Genomic DNA, 17,436 nt, shown 5'->3' with positions numbered 1-17,436 from the left:
TGTTTATTAACTTTTAAAGATAATAATTGTTAAAAGTTTGAGATCACTGTCATATAACTGGAAATTACAGACGATGTATTTGTGTAAAATGTAATTTTCAGCTAACTAATCCATCATTTGTACCAATCTTCTTTCATAATCTAGCATATGACAGTCACTTTATAATTCGAGAACTTGGATGTAACGATAAAGATATTCATGTTATACCTAATTCATCTGAAAAATATATATCATTTAGCAAAGAAATAGCACCAAAATCTAACATAAAGTTTGTTGATACATACCGTTTTATGACTGAAAGATTAAGTAAACTAGCAAAAAATTTATCCGAAGATAAGTTGAGGTTTAGAGAAACTATTAAAATATTTTCTATTGAAGTGTTAGATTTAGTTACACGAAAAGGAGACTTCCCTTATGAATATGTTGATAGTTGGAGAAAACTTAATGATTCTTTTTTACCTTCAAAGCTTGAATTTTATAGCACTCTAACCGATGAAAATATTACTGATGACGATTATATACATGCGAAAAATGTATGGAACGTGTTTAATATAAAGACATTAAGTGAATATAGCGATCATTATTTAAAAACTGATGTTGCTATACTAGCTGATGTGTTTGAAAATTTCAGAGACTTATGTTTATCTACTCTTGAGCTAGATCCTGCTCCAGGATTTGCGTATGACTGTATGCTTAAATATACTAAGATCGAATTAGAAAGGTTAAAATGTCCTAACATGCTTTTGTTTATCGAGAACTCAATTCGTGGGGGAATAACTCAATCAACTAAAAGGTATGCTAAAGCAAATATACCAAATATTGAAGGATTGAATTATAATTCTAACGAACCGATTACATGGTTAACATATCTGGATTGTGTAAATTTATATGGGAAGTCTATGTTAACAGAATTACCTTTTAAAGATTTTGAATGGGTTGATGACTTAAATATAGACGTAACTAAAATTGCTGATGATTCTGAAGTTGGATATATATTAGAAGTTGATGTCGACTACCTTAAAAATTTGCATAAAACTCATAATGATTTCCCATTTTTACCGTTAAACGAATGTCCACCAAATTCTAATGTTAAGAAATTGTTAACTACACTATTACCGAAAAAAACTTAAATGTTCATTACAAAAATTTAAAACGAGCGATTTCTCACGGTCTTAAACTTGTAAAAATTCATCGAGCTATCCGATTTTCTCAAAAGAAATGGATGGCATCGTACATTGAATTATGTACTAAAATGAGAACAGAAGCTAAAAACGAGTTTGAAAAAGAATTCTGGAAGCTTTTAATTAATAGTGTTTTTGGAAAATGTATGGAGAATGTTCGAACAAGAATTTCTAAAAAAATGATTTCGTCAGAAAAAATAAGCTAATAAATTAATGGCAAAAACTAATTTTAAAGATAGAACTATATACTCTACGAATCTTATGGCTATTCATCAACATAAAGAAACTATTAAATTTGAAAAGGTGATTTATGTAGGATCTGCAATTTTAGACGTTTCAAGAACTTTTATGTATGATTTTCATTATAATGTAATGAAAAAGAAATATGGTAGAAAAATTAGTTCTTTATATTCGGATACAGATTCCTTGGTATATAGCATTCAAACAAAAAATTTTTTCGATGGTTTAAAAAATGATTTATTGTCATATTTTGACACATCTGATTATCCTAAAGACCATTATTGCTTTAGTGAAATTCATAAAAGCCAACCAGGATTCTTCAAGGACGAACTTAAATCAATAATTCTTAAAGAATTAATTTCATTGAGACCGAAATTATACGCTTATAAAACCATAGATGATACTGTAGAAAAAAAAGCAAAAGGTGTAAAAAAATATGTAATAAAAAACCATATGCAATTTATTGATTACATAGAGATATTAAATGCTTTTATCAACCATAGAGCTGTTGTGAAAAAACAATCTCACAGAAACATGAATTTCAATCAATCGAATAAACATGTTGTTCATTCAAAAACAATGAACAAGCTTGTTCTCAGTGCTAATGACGATAAAAGATATATAATGAATGATGGGATAAATACATTGGCGTATGGTCATTACAAACTCACAAAATAATTTAATTAAAAATTTAATGATTCAACAATCAGTAGGTATATACAGCGTTATTTTAGCGAAATATTATACAAAATTCAACAGTTTTATTATTTTTCATCGAATAAATTTATTACTATATAGCGCTTTCTGTTTATATCAATTGTGGATATATTAAGTTTTTTAAAAATAGACTACGGAGTACTAGGAGAGCATGTGAAATAATTAATTTTACTTGATAAAAAAATTGTATATATTTTTTTATTATAAAAATGTGTCATACATTTAAAAAAAAAAAAATCTTCATTTTAAAATATCTGATGATGTTATCCACGAATTTTGACTCGAATCGAAACCTAGCCATTTAACAAACATTTTATTCCCACTTTTTTTATACTACGTTCAACGAGGAAAGTGTCTGGAAAATCAGTTAATTTAATTTCCTGCTCGTAAAAACCACCTAAGATTATATTGTCTGATCCATCTTTTTGATTAGTTGATTACTGGATTTGTCTGTAAAACTTTTGAAACTGTAAATATGTCCGTTGTCCAATTTGGTGTATATCCTTTACTAAATATATGTTTATACTTAGATATTCTTACTTTGTCATTAACTTTTAATTTTGGTTTGTATAATGTATCATTAAATTGTGTATTAAATTTAATTTTGTTTGTATCCGCTCGAGCTTCATTCGGTGTACATTTGATTGTTCTATGTTTTGTGTTATTATAGTTATGCATAATTTTCGATATTGTATTATACCAATTCCATGTACCTGTTGCAGTAAAATGTTTATATATATTATTTTTAAGAGTTTGTATGACACGTCCGTCGTTCAGCCATCGAACACTTAATAACACTGTATGAACTGTAATGTTTAATTTTATATTTTTTCATTAAATTTTGAAATTGAATATTATAAAATTCTGTACCATTATCTGTCTGTAACAATTTTGGATGAGCTTTTTTCAATATATTAAACATACGATTTGTACATTCCTTTGATGTTTTATTTTTCAACGCTTCCACCCAAACGTACTTACTATATGTGTCTATGAAAACTAAAATATATTTAAAACCATAATTCTGTCTAGAATGAGATTGCATATCCATTAAATCAGCTTGCCAGAGGTCGTCAATAAACCGCGTTACTACACTACGTCTAGGAAATATTTTTCTCGCTGGTCGATGAAGCTCATTAGCTATACTCTCTAAGGTTGTCATTAAACTATTATATTTCTCTCACGTAGTTCTTCTAAAATAGATATTATTTCATTATTAACACCAGTATTACCAATAGTTTGCGATGATGTTAAAAGATTTAATCTAGTTACTAGTTCATTCGGGTCGTCATAATAAACTAATTGCGTTTGTGGTATTACATCTTTACATAAACCTGAACCTTTCTTAGGTTGCGGTGTTAGAGTAAAATTAAACATATTTTTAACTGCGGGATCTGTAACCATAGAACTGTTTGCTTCTGGATTAAAATAAAATGGTTCGTTTTTCATGATCGTATCATTATTAACATTACTACGTTTAGCGTTCGAACTAGATAAATGATCCTTAATTGATGTAAAGTTAATTTGAGGAGATCTAAGGTTATTAGTTTTAGCTATATGTTCGTTTAACTGTTTTTCTTCATGTTTCATTCGTTCATATAGAGGTTTTACAACGACTGACCATTTATGATACTTTGAGGTTTTAGGTTTCCCATCTTCTTTTAAATGAACTCCAGTAGTTTTCAAAATGTTGTAATAGTTTTCTATATCTTCTATAGTTGTTTTTTTCGGTTCCTTCTCAAATAATAAAGACCATAGTCCTATAGTCCATGGATAGTATTTATTGAGCAGCTGTAAGTTACCATGACTAAAAGTTATAGCATGTTTTCTAATTTTATATGAATCACTGACTTTATCATAATACATACCGTAGGATTTATCATATCGTTTTATTGTAGAACGTTTATTATTAAAAAAATGTTCAAATGATGAATTTAATTCATCGTCATCATCTTCGTTACTAGAGCATATGGTTTCTATTTTTTTTAGTTCAGTTGGTTGTGAGTTACATAAAGTATTTTTTTCTGCCCGTGTACTTAATGGTTCGGTTATTGGCTTAAATACATCACGGTAATAGTTGTCAGAATCTATAACACCACGTTTCATTTCCATTATTTTCCGTTTAATATTTTTTTTTGATGCTATTAAATTTTCTAACAAAGCTTTTTCTTTTTTCATTGTAAATTATAAACCCAATACAACTGTATCGGATGACTACTGATAGCACTATGTACGGAATAACAGTACTACAGTGTATATATATATATAAATTATTTTATTTTAATAAATGTATGGAAACCGCTTCTATATCTTCCTTCATTCATTTCCCGAGTTTTATCGATAACCAAAAACCCATAATCACTGTGATTCCAACAGAAATGAGACATTTTCCGAAATTCTGAGAAATCCATATCTGCAGACGAATGATCGTTAAATTTATGTCGTAAATTTGTATCATCTTGTTTCAGTATTATTAAGAAGTTTGAGTTATCTCTTACTAACTGTTTTGGTATTTTAGAATACGTTTGCGCCAAATAAAATACAGAGCTAGCACCTGAATGTCTGCAAATGCTGAAGTATTCTCTGATTACAGATTGTGGACCACATATTATAACATCATCAAAAATTATAATTGAATTTTTCTTAGTTAAGTTCGATTTTATAACCTTATCAACGCTTGTAAATATGAAAAAATTAGCACCTTCTACATCGTCTATTATTTTTTTTAATAAAACATATTTTTCCTGATTCGAGGTTTTAGAGTATAAATAAATATTTTCAAATCTTAACCCATTTGCATGAGTGATCAGATTATACATTATATTTATTTTTCCTGAATCGCTGGGACCTACTAGTATAGCACGTATAGTGTCAAGTAATAACGAGCCGTGTCTTTATGGTTTTTTTACCATCTGAACATCTACATTTATAACCTCTAATTTATCTTTTTGATCAATCAAATCCATTTTTTTTTATATATACTCTAGAATTTTCAATTGTTAATCAGTTATTGATGACGCGTTCAACTCGTAAGTTAATATCAAACGAGACTGACAAAATATTTGTAAGCTCCCTTATAAATAGTCTCCCAGTTGAAGCATGTTTCAGGCTATCAGTATTGTGGTCCTTGTACGAAATTAAAAAAAAAAAAGACAAGATCGCGGTGATAAAAGAATAAACCCATTGGATGCTGCTTATCGTGATCGCGATATTGTGTATGAAAGGAGTAAAAAATTAGACGATAGACATAAAGCTGATAAAGTGTTAGAATATCGTGCTTGAGAAAAATTTAAAGCAAAAGACACTCCTAGAAAGAGAAATTGGTTGCGTATGTGGTAACAAACGTGATGAAAGCTAAAAGAAAAATTGATATGCTTGTAAAAGTAAACGGAAACGTGTTACAAAAAACAATAGTATGCTAGCTGCGAAGAAAAAAAGAACCTCGAAGAAAAAGAATAGTGGTAAAAGGTTGATTTCAACCCCAGGACAATCAGGAGGTGCGGTTCCCTTAATACTTATATTAGCAGGATTGTCAGCACTTGGTAGCTTAATGTCTGGAGGTGCTAGTGTGTACAATGCAATTCAAAATTCAAAAAGTAAAAAAGGCAATGGTTTATATTTAAACAATAATGGGTTGAGAAAAAAAAATAATAATAATGATTACGCTACCTGATAGATCGCTTTCGACCCAAGATATTATAAAATACGTTAGAAAGTTGAAAATCAATCATTTCCGTGGTGTGTTTTCACGTGATAGCTTGCCTAAAAAACCGCAAGTCATTGAGTGTGGTATATTAAACTTAGACATATCTTCAGGCGACGGAAGCCATTGGGTAGCGTTTCATAAAAATAAAAATAAAGTCATATATGTATTTCGATAGTTTTGGTGATTTACCTCCACCAATTGAATTACAACGTTATTTTAAAAAGTTTAAAATAATATATAACTATTCTAACTATCAAGACTTCAATACATTAACTGTGGACATTTATGTCTTGAATTTTTACAATACGTGAATCTTTTACACTAAGTTTAACTGGAAATTCGACTGTATTGACTGCAAATTATTTTCCATCTCTAAACGTTTACGAGGATTCAGAAATAGCTTTGTTATCTTTACAAACGTTCAATTCATTTCCAATGCATTTAATATGCATTTAATAACCGACTGAAAATAGAAGTAATTCCTTCAAAGAGAAATAAATATAAATTTTTACTTTTGAAATTAGTTTGGAAGAAGGATGCTATGAAATAGAAGATATTAACAATAAAATTACAAAAGAGTTATCCCAAGTTAATAACAAGTACTAAACACAGCTAACATTCAGTGTACGTATCGATCCTGTTGATTTTAGAACGTATATAAAATGTAATGGAATACTTCAGTTCAATACTCCATATAGTATAGCACCTGTTCTTAGGTTTAAAAAGATAAGATATGGACCGTTTTATGAAGCTCGTCGATCGGAAAAAGCAGCAAATTTAAACACAATAAATTCTTTAAAAGTAATGTGTAATATAGCTCAAGGATCATTCAACAACCATCTTCAAAGTCATTCGATTTACGAGTTTTTCCTGAGTGGAAGGACAGGATCTAAAGTAATTCAATCACCGTCTAACCGTCTAATTTAATACATTACAAATTAAACAAAACAGATATTAATTCAATAACTGTTCAGTTAGTTGACCAAAACAATAATCCAATTGTCGATTTTAACGAGACGTTGACAGTTGTTCTGCATATTAAACGTCACGGATCTCATTATTAAATTTATATTTTAGATTTTAAAATGTACGAGTCAGTTACTTTAAGTTTAACTGGGAATGCTACTATATTATCTGTAAATTATTTTCCGCCTATAAACCTTTACGAGGACTCAGAAATAGCTTTGTTATGTTACAGTCATTTAATTCATTTCCAAATATAATGAAAATAATAATAATTTTCTATAGAAATAGTTGACAATGAAAACAATAATGCTCCTATGATGTGTTATATTAAATTGGAAGAGGGATGTTATGAAATTGAAGATATTAATCAATAAGTTAAGTAGCAAATAGATGTCTATAATAGTGAAAACTTAACCCAATTAACATTTGATATTTCGGTTGATCCTAATGATTTCAGATCGTATATAAAATGTAATGAGATACACACTTTGAGATTCCATATAGTATTGCACCTGTATTCGGTTTTGAAAAAAAACAATATAAACCAGTGTATGAAATTCTTCGATCAGAAAATGCAGCAAATTTAAACACAATAAATTCTATAAAAATAATGTGTAATATAGCTCAAGATCATTCAACAACCACCTTCAAAGTCATTCGATTTACGAGTTTTTCCAGAGTGGAAGGACAGGATCTAAAGTAATTCAATCACCGTCTAATTTAATATATACAAATTGAATAAAACAATTATTGATTCGATAAACGGTTAGCTAGTTAATCAAGATCATAATCCGATTGATAATTTTGGTGAGGCATTGACAATCGTGTTACATATTAAACGTTACGGATCTTGATATGGGATTAAAATTCAATATAAATCCACTACTTCGAATCAGTTCAACTAGTCATAAGACTAAAGTGGTACCGGTAACATCAAATAAAGTAAAAAAATTGACATTGAAAAATAAAAAAATTTTTACAAGCTCTGGGTTATCAATTAAAGCAAAATGCCTGAAAGTGATAATTTAGATATAAGTTCATGGTATGAAACGGATTCTAAAATAACAAAAATTGAATATCATTCATCCACGCCGTATACTACATCATTTAATAATAACGACGAAATTCGTATATCAATCCAGCAAACAGATGTTTATCCGTATCTACACGAAAGCTTTATTTTTTTGGAAGGAATGTTTTCGGAACCTGACAAAGTTAAACTATCTAATAACGGTTACTCTTATCTCTTCGAACAAATACGGCTGGAAATCAATGGTATAGAAGTTGATTGCACGCGTGTTCTTGGAATCACTAGCTCGTTGAAAGGATACTTATCCGGTACACCAGACAACTATAATTGTTATGACAATTCTGGCTGGAATTTCAAAAACGCAACACAATCAGCAAATGATAAAGGTGAATTTAGTGCTTGCATTCCATTGAAATATTGGCTAGGTTTTTTTGAAGACTATAGAAAAATATTAGTTAATTCTAGATTGGAATTAATATTAACTCGAAGTCATAGCGATTTAAATGCATTAAGCTTGAAAAGTGGTATAAATATTACTACAGCCATAGTTTCTTTAAACAAAATAGTATGGAAGGTTCCACATGTTGGTCCACATGTGCTTCACCGTTGACGATGGAGAAAGGTTGAAATTATTGAAACTTGTAGAAAAAGAAAAAAGTTTGTTTATTCCTTTCAGATCTTTTGAAACTTTTGAATATCCTGAACTAGGAACCGCTAAAAAAGTTGTATGGAATTTGAAAACTGCATCGAAATTAGAATAACCGCGATTTATAATAATCGGGTTGCAAAAAGGACGTAAAAATACGTTAGAAAAAGACTGTATTATATTTGACCATTGTAATCTAACAAACGTTAGAGTATTTCTGAACTTAATAGCTTATCCGTAAGATAATTTGAATTTAGATTTTACAAAAAATAATTTTACCTTATTATATGATATGTATACATCATTTCAAGAATTGTACTATGAAAAAAGTATACGGAATCCGATATTGAGTCCTTCTACTTTTCTTTCAAACGCTCCAATTATAGTCATTGATACTTCGAAACAGAACGATTCAGCCACAGCCTCAGCAGTAGATGTACAATTAGAAATTGAAGCTTCAGAATCGCTTACAGGTGTAACTGCTTATTGTTTATTGATTCATGATCGTATTGTAGAATATGTACCTTTTACTAGAGAAGTAAGAAAACTTGTGTAAATACAATTTATAATAATAAAAAGTTTATTTAATAATTTGTGTTCTTTTCTTGAAATAATTATTTCAGTAGGTGAACAATATATGTGTTAACACCGTATTGTGTTACATGGTAAATCTGAGTTAGCGTAACATTTACATAAAAAAAAAAATTTGAAAATTTTTTTTTTTTTTTTTGTTACACAGTAAACGTGTGTAGAAATCTCTCTTTGTAAAAAAAGGTGCTCAGAATATACATTATGTTTTTTGAAAATCAGTGTTTTTTACTGGTACAGCGGAGAAAAAAAAGTTTGAGGGGAAAAGTCTCCCTTAAAATTTTGAAATCTCCGTAGTCAAAAGGTGCTCAGAACATACAAATATATACTACTTACATAATGAGACTATATCCTCAACATCGACATGATTTATCCGTAGAAAGAAAAATTTATAATTATAGGCATTGCCGCGGAAGACGCGTTGTTGAAAATTGTTTTGGAATTTTGACCCAACGGTTTCGAATTTATTTCAGGACAATAACTTCCAAACCGGGTTACATAGAAAACATAATTCTAGTAACCTGTATTTTGCATAATTATTTACGGAATAATAGAATGTCTTTAATAGAAAATAATTCGTATGATGAGCTAGATCATACTAATATTTTGAATGATTTACCATCAATCGGTATTAATGCCCAAACTGCAGCATTCAAAGTAAGGGAAAAGTTTACCGACTATTTTAATTCAAATGAAGGATCAGTACCCTGGAAATACGGATGCATTTGAAAGAAAGTGTATTTACATAATGCATGTATGATTAAGAAATCATATTTTAAGCAGTTTTTTGATATTATTTTTATAAATTTTTACTCAATATATTAGTTATTATATGTGTTAATTAATTTAGGTATAATAAACTTTGTAATATTTAACATAACTTAGATATACGATATACCTATTATTTATACTATGCATGGATTAAAATGTCAATATATAATAAATCAAAAGTAAATAACTCACCTTGTTGAAGTTTTTCCCCAATTTCTTTCCATAAATTGAATTTATACGTCGCATCACAATACTTTTTGTGTGAAAAGTCATATAAAACTTTATTTTTACGTACAAATTCAATTGGAATTTCATCGTCCATTTCACAGTTTTTTTTAAATTTATAATTTTACATAAATTATTTTTTCTAAGCTAAACGAAACAATCAAAACAATGGATATGACCGACATTAGCGCGGCGGTTGACTGTTCACACTAGGCGGTCTCGATCCAAAAGCTTGTGACTGCCACGGTCTAGATAGTGCATCGACCGATCGAGACTTGACCGGACCTGACCGTGATCGATAGTGTGTACGATGCCGTTGGATTACGTACTACCGATGTTGACTTGACCGTGACCGGACCGAGCCGAGACCGCTAATGTGAATAGAGCTTTAGTTGGCTCCCGTTCCTGGCCGCCGTCGGCGTGTGTAAAGTTGCCTACCCTGAACATTCTCAGGCGAGGGCACTTATAGTTGCCTACCCTTGTAACGAATCGGCGTTAGTGGTGACATAAGCTCAAAATAGGTGTTTTCAGTTCTCGGGCGTGCCCCGAGTGGTCCTTCGGGTTGCCCCTATTCAGGGCGCATACAATATTATTAATTTTTTATTTTATGAGTAAAATATTCTAAGTGTAATATTAAAATATTAAAATTATTTAATTGTTGCGTTTTTTTTTTTTTTTATTTATTTAATGTTTTACGGGAAATATAAATACAGGGTGATTCTTTTATCATTGAACACTCATTATTTCATTATGTGTTGACTGTTTTCAATTTTTTTTTTTCAAAATGTTTAGTTTTATGCTTTTCTAGAATTATATAAAAATTTTATTTTTTTCACGCTTATATTTAACTGTGAAATCACCATCAACTTTTGATTTTCAAATAACAACCTATATTAATAAATACATAAATTAATAAAGACATTTTTTTCATGAATTTTCACATCAAAATTTTGAATTTTCATTGATCCGTTGGCGAGTTATAGGTGCTCAAAGTTGGTTGATTTTAGAAAGTTTTTAGGTGTTATACATCAGTACTAATTAATCAGAACTGGGATTTTTATTTGTTAAGTCCAGTAGCTATTATAGTAATGAATTCGATATCATTGATCCATGGTGTAGCGGAGAGTGGTGATAATATTAATTTTATACCTGTTATAGCTTATTATCAATACGGACGGATAGTGCTTACGTCATACACGTTCTTATCATAAGTACAAATCTTATCAATGGATCCGTTGGATCCAAACAAAAGCTATTACAATGTAATAATATCGCTTAAAATTAACATTTTACACGTTGTTTAAGTAGAATTGTTTAATTCTTAAGGTTTATGTATACTAATGCACTGTGCATAGTTAGTTTAATGAAAAATCGCGTAAATTGAAAGTTTAAACTAAAATTTTGTTCAAATTTTCTAAAAGTATATGTTTTTCATATAGTACGAAATACTTTTTTGGATCCAATTGGGACATTTGATAAGGATTTATAACATTTGTGACGTAACACTATCCGTCCGTATTGTCATATAATTATAATTAATTGGACTAAAATTACTACTATAAAAACTATTATTCGCTTATCGCTTTCGATTACCGACACCGACGATGATGCATAATAAGTCATTCTAATAATATCGATTAGTGTTTATGAAAAGCCAAAAGTTAAGAATACCCCTGTATTCTGTAACTCCGCCCAACCTATAACATTAAATTTATGAAGCAAAATAATAATCTTGCGTCCTGTATAATCACAAAACAATAATACCAATACCATAATATACCTTAAGTATATACCTTAATATACTTATTACCTAGTATTAGGTTCATGTTTATGTATAGTAAGTACACATCCGAGATCGGCAACTGGCAAGCTTGCTATCATTTAGATTGCAGTTATATAATGTTTTATGATTACACGACGATACCTCGTGACAACTGACAACTCTACTTAACGTAGTAACTAGTAACGTCTGACAATACGCCATATTGTACAATGTAGTATGACTATTGTAGTAATCTAGTGATGTATAGTACATCAGACATCAACATTATAATAAAATAACAAAACATAACAATTAATATTATATTATAGTAATATGTCATGGTGTGTTGTTTATAATATATTTTATTTTATATATTAATTTAATTAAACATAGAAGTACCTATTTAAATTGAGATTACGCGTATAAATTGGATACTTGAAAAGTCCTATTAAATATTGGTAAGTATTACTTATTTTGTATTTATATGTATGGTGACCAGATATAAAAATTTAAAAAAAGTACATTTTAAAATTTAGCTTCTCCTCTGTCATAATTGCCAATGCATATACCCATTTCGTCCATATCACAGACCATAAGTCATATCCTACAAAAATTGTATTGTTTTTTAATTATTATTATTCCCTTGGTACTAAAAAACTAATTAGTTAATAATTATAAAAGAACTTAAATTTTGGTGTATTCAGGCCATTAAAACACAAACCACCTTTTTCACCAACCACTTGAAATTATATCCTAGGCTGACAAATCATCTTCGTTCAGAATCGTTTTTCGTATACAATGATACCTATCATTGCATTCAAATTTAACCTACCCTAGTCCGAGGTCAACCCCGCCCCCTAATGTACAGCAGAACGGTACCCACTTGCCCACTTTTTTTTAATTGAATATCTATATTAATATTTTTTTAATGCATAGTTTATTAATTCTAGTTAATGTTTTTTTTCATCTTTTAGTAAAATTTAATATAATAATATGTTCTACATTTTTAAAATAGTTACAATATTGCAGAAGCAGAATAATTTAAATTTTGATCAGATTTTCAATCATGCATTTATAATTTCCTTTATAAAATACCTGATACACTTATTAGTTAAATAATATATTTGCATTATATAATACATTTTTGATGCACAAATAAGTTCATATTCTACAATAAATTTTTCATAAAAACCAGGGGGGTGATTCTTGAAAACGTGATTAATTTATCGCACTTGAGATAAGTCATACATTTTATCGACAGTGACAAATTTTTATCGCATGCGATATATAATTGGTATTCTTGAACTGAAATCGATAAGATTTTATCATTTGTCGAATGCGACTAATTAATCTAATGAACCACTGTGGTAACATCAAATCTAATCAATTTTAACCTCAAATAACTGATAAATAACAATTTTCTGGTGATAAAGTTGTTAAAAATATTATTTGAAAAATACTGAGAAGTGAAAAGTTCTAACTTCTAACTACTAAACTACCTAATAGGTACTACAGTCTACAATATTGTTAAAAATATAATAATTATTAATATATTATAAACAATGGCAAAATCGAGGCCTACAAAACATCAGATGAAAACTCTCGTTGAATTGATATCTAATGACCCAAAATTGAGTGCTGGAAAATTTTCAGCAAATTTCACAAAAAAAATTGCTAAGGCAAGATGGGAGGACATTGCCATTGAATTAAACTCTTTACCTGGCTGAGAAAAATCATGGGATAAATGGAAAAAGGTATTTAAAATGTGTATTTAAAATAATGGAAATTATAGGTTAAACTGTTTATTATTTTTGAGGCATGGCAAGACACTAGGGCAACTGCAAAAAATAAGGCTTCAGCAATCAAAAGACATATTAATGGTACTGGAGGAGGACCTGTCACTAATTTGGTAATGTCAGAGGCTCAAATGGATAGTATTCCATTAATGAGCCAAGTGGCTATAAGTCGTCATTTGAATTCAGTGGAGTCCGCTGTATCATTTAATTATGAAACACTTTCAGAACAAACAACATGTATGAACATCTATAATAAAGATGCAGAAACAATAGAAGGTACAGCTAAAATATTATTTTGTTTTTTAACTAATTAATAGGTATATTTATATTTTATATCCAATACTAAAATAAACCAAAAATGAATTCTAGGTGATTTAGGTAAAACACTGTATTTAATATTGAATTCAATATTAAAAAATTACCTCCAGCAACATATTTTGTTATATTTTTATTATATAGTTGTATTGTGATTTATAACATAGATCCTCAATTTGAAGATTTGCAACTGGACATAAATCATTTTGATGTAGTTATTGAGAACAATCAAAATTATGGTAAGTTTATTATTAACAGTTATTATTAGTATGTATTATTTATCAATTTGTGTTATATAGTACCCAATGATGTTGATGATTTATCACCCAAGCTTGTAGAGACTGGACAAGAATTGCAGTTAAAAAGTGTACCTAAATCAAGTAGATACTTTCAAAATTTTTTATACTTAGCTCTTACGAATACAACCTAATATTAGTTAGAATAAATAAATGCAAACTCCCCTATTACTAGGTATAATGCTTGTGTTGGGGATGAAAAGTGTAAGTTCATTACAATCAAAGTTATATAGTAAACCTGTTTAAGGCTATTTAGAATTTAAATATGGCTTACTTATTCTAAAATTATACAGTTTGAGATGTTATGCAGATATCATAACAGTTTGACAAGTGAAAACATATTTTGTGGCATGTGTTAATAATATTGAGTAGTTCTTAAAATAAATATATTTTGACTTATTAATATTTAACTGTGATAGATTATTGTCGAACCAGTCTTTTACTTTTTTTTATAATAAAATTAGCGTTTTTGTACAAAATATCTATATTTTTTATTACAATATAATTATTTACTATTGTCTATTGTTGATCTATTATATTTGTTATATCTTATTCCCAGTAAGAAATTTTAGAAACATTTCTGTATTTTTAACATTTATTATTAATAATTTGTTTTTAGAGGGTATAAACTCTGAACAACCTATGAAAAAACAATCTGCTTCTGAAAGATTATCAGATGGCAACAAAGTTGCCCAGAATATGGTTGACCTTACATCTAAAAAATTAGATATTAAATCTAATTATTATAATCAAAAGTTGATTCTTTTACAACAAAAAAATAATATCCTCAGCAACATTCATACACTTTTGGAAACATACATTCAAAATAAAATGTAAATATATATTATAATTAATACAAAATGTTTGTAAAAATAATAAATATATAACGTTATACATTTTATAGTCTTGTAGTAAACCGACGTTTTTAGTATAAAAACGTAGTTCCGAAGTCCAGTGGCCTATGACTATATCACGCCACCGAGTCGGACCACTAATGCCGTTTCCTGATTGGATTAGACACATCACGCCACTTCATAGACGTAGATCATCCGATTCTCCATCACGGCATGTTCCATATAAATATGAGTCCTCATCATAGATTTAATTAGAGTTAGTAAGAGTCAGTTAGACCAAGTTAGTGTTGTCACTTGCTCTCCGATAGCTAAGTACTTGTGCTTACGCTAACGAAAGCCTTTTCATTATTGTTTTAACAAGTTAATAAACGTATCAATTGTCTTATTAATTTATTGTTAACTTATATATACCTCAACTCTCCAACCTACGACGGAACGTGCATTCGTCGTAAAAGAAGGGTGCAGTAACTATCACTGGTTACTACATAAAATTTGGTGTCAGGTGTGGGGTCATACTTCATCAAACGAAAATTTTTTGAGTCAAATCAAAAAATAAGTACTTTGAGACCCACCGACGAAACCACGTTCACGACAAGAAGGAGAACAGAGAGAATTCAAGCAAACGGTCTAGTCCAGGGAGGACAGAAATCAAATTCCAGAAGGACGGAAGTCAACTTTTCAAACGATCCACGGATAAAGATGCAAGCTCTGTAAGTCATTTGAATAATATATTGTTATAGTATATTGTATGTCTGACAGAGATCCCACAAATTGGCAAGTAGTATCATATAATCCAGAAACATTTAAAATAAAAATGGTTAACCCAGAAAAATTAAATTTACAAGGGGCAACCGCATTGGTTCCTGCTTTTTCGGGAGGAACAGAGTCCGATTTAGTTTCTTTCTTGGCTAAATGCGAGTTCATTTTTAATAATATTTCCGATACTATTAAACCTAATATATTAGAAGCGATACTGGCACAATTAACGGGTAAAGCATTATCGGCCGTGAGGTATAAAAAAATTACTACCTGGGATGAATTAAAAAATTATTTAAAACCGTTTTTGGATCGACACATTCAGTGTCTTACTTACAAGTACAGTTAAGTCAAATGCGTCAGAACGCAAAAGAATCAGTTAAAGATTTTTCTATTAGAATTGAAGAAACAGCCCATGCATTAATGAACGCGTTAACGGTAGGTAGGGACGCAGTAGAATCAGAAATAATAGCGCAAACAGTGCGAACTCACGCACTAAGCGTATTCATAGTGGGTATCCCACAAACTATCGGTTTATTATTAAAAGCGCGTAACATACAAGGTTTCGAAGAAGCCGTTTTAATTGCAATGGAAGAGGAAACAACAATAGAATTTTATAATAGCATAAACGGGTATAACAAAACACCGAATTATAAAAATAATAAAGTTGATAAAAAAAACACTAGAGATAAAAGCGCGATTAAATGCCATCGTTGTGAGAAATTTGGTCATTATGCTAATGAATGTAGAACAAGCGAGCATAAGCTAGCTACTTTCAAAAATCCGAATAATGGACAAAGTCCAAAGACCGAATTTAAACGCGAATATTCTAGTAAATTCTGTAAATATTGTAGAAAAAAGAATCACGATATAAGTGAGTGCCGTAAATTAAAACGTAACGAACAAGATAAAACCGTAGAAAGAAATAGTCAGGAAAATCACGATAGGTCTATCAGTGAAATACAATCGGGAAGTAACGTTCGTATTATAACACCAATAACACAGGAACATATTACGTGTTTTTCGGATAAATTTGTTAAAAACGAAATTAAATTTTTAATTGATAGTGGTTCGGAAATGAACATTATAAAAATTTCAAGTTTAAAAGGTCACATAATCGTGAATGAAAAAGATAAAAAAAAGATTAAGGGCATTAATGCAAGTCCAGTAGAAACAGTAGGATCTGTGGTAATTCCAATTTACATTAACAAACAACTTTTTACAGTTAAATTCGATATTGTATACGATGATTTTCCAATACCTGAAGCAGGTATAATAGGCATAACATTTTTGAAATTAAACAAAGTCGTATTAGATTGGGATAAGGAAATATTAATAATACCAGAAAAAAAAGAAATCGATAATAACGCGTTAATTATTCCACCGCGAAGTAACTGCGTTTTACAAATTAGAGCGGACGAACAAATTAAACACGAATTTATTACGATAAAAAAATACGAGATTAACGAGGACGTAATTATAGCTAATAGTATCAGTCCGGTAAAAGGCGATAAAATTATAAGTAATATAGTAAATATATCGGAGCAACCATTTATTATCGATCAATTAACCACGAGTAATCTAAAG

At 29.5% G+C, this 17,436-nt stretch overlaps 2 pseudogenes; one reads left to right on the top strand and one right to left on the bottom strand.

Annotated features, from left to right (window-relative positions):
* Positions 1-10,167, bottom strand: part of LOC126554170 (transcription factor Adf-1-like) — a 29,360-nt pseudogene extending 19,193 nt beyond the window's left edge.
* A 3,227-nt stretch (positions 10,168-13,394) lies between these two features.
* Positions 13,395-15,076, top strand: LOC126554169 (uncharacterized; annotated as a pseudogene).
* Positions 15,077-17,436: the final 2,360 nt, after the last annotated feature.

This window comes from Aphis gossypii, unplaced genomic scaffold (genome assembly GCF_020184175.1).
Source record: "Aphis gossypii isolate Hap1 unplaced genomic scaffold, ASM2018417v2 Contig00441, whole genome shotgun sequence".
NCBI lineage: Eukaryota > Metazoa > Arthropoda > Insecta > Hemiptera > Aphididae > Aphis > Aphis gossypii.
This window is presented reverse-complemented; position numbering and strand designations above follow the sequence as displayed.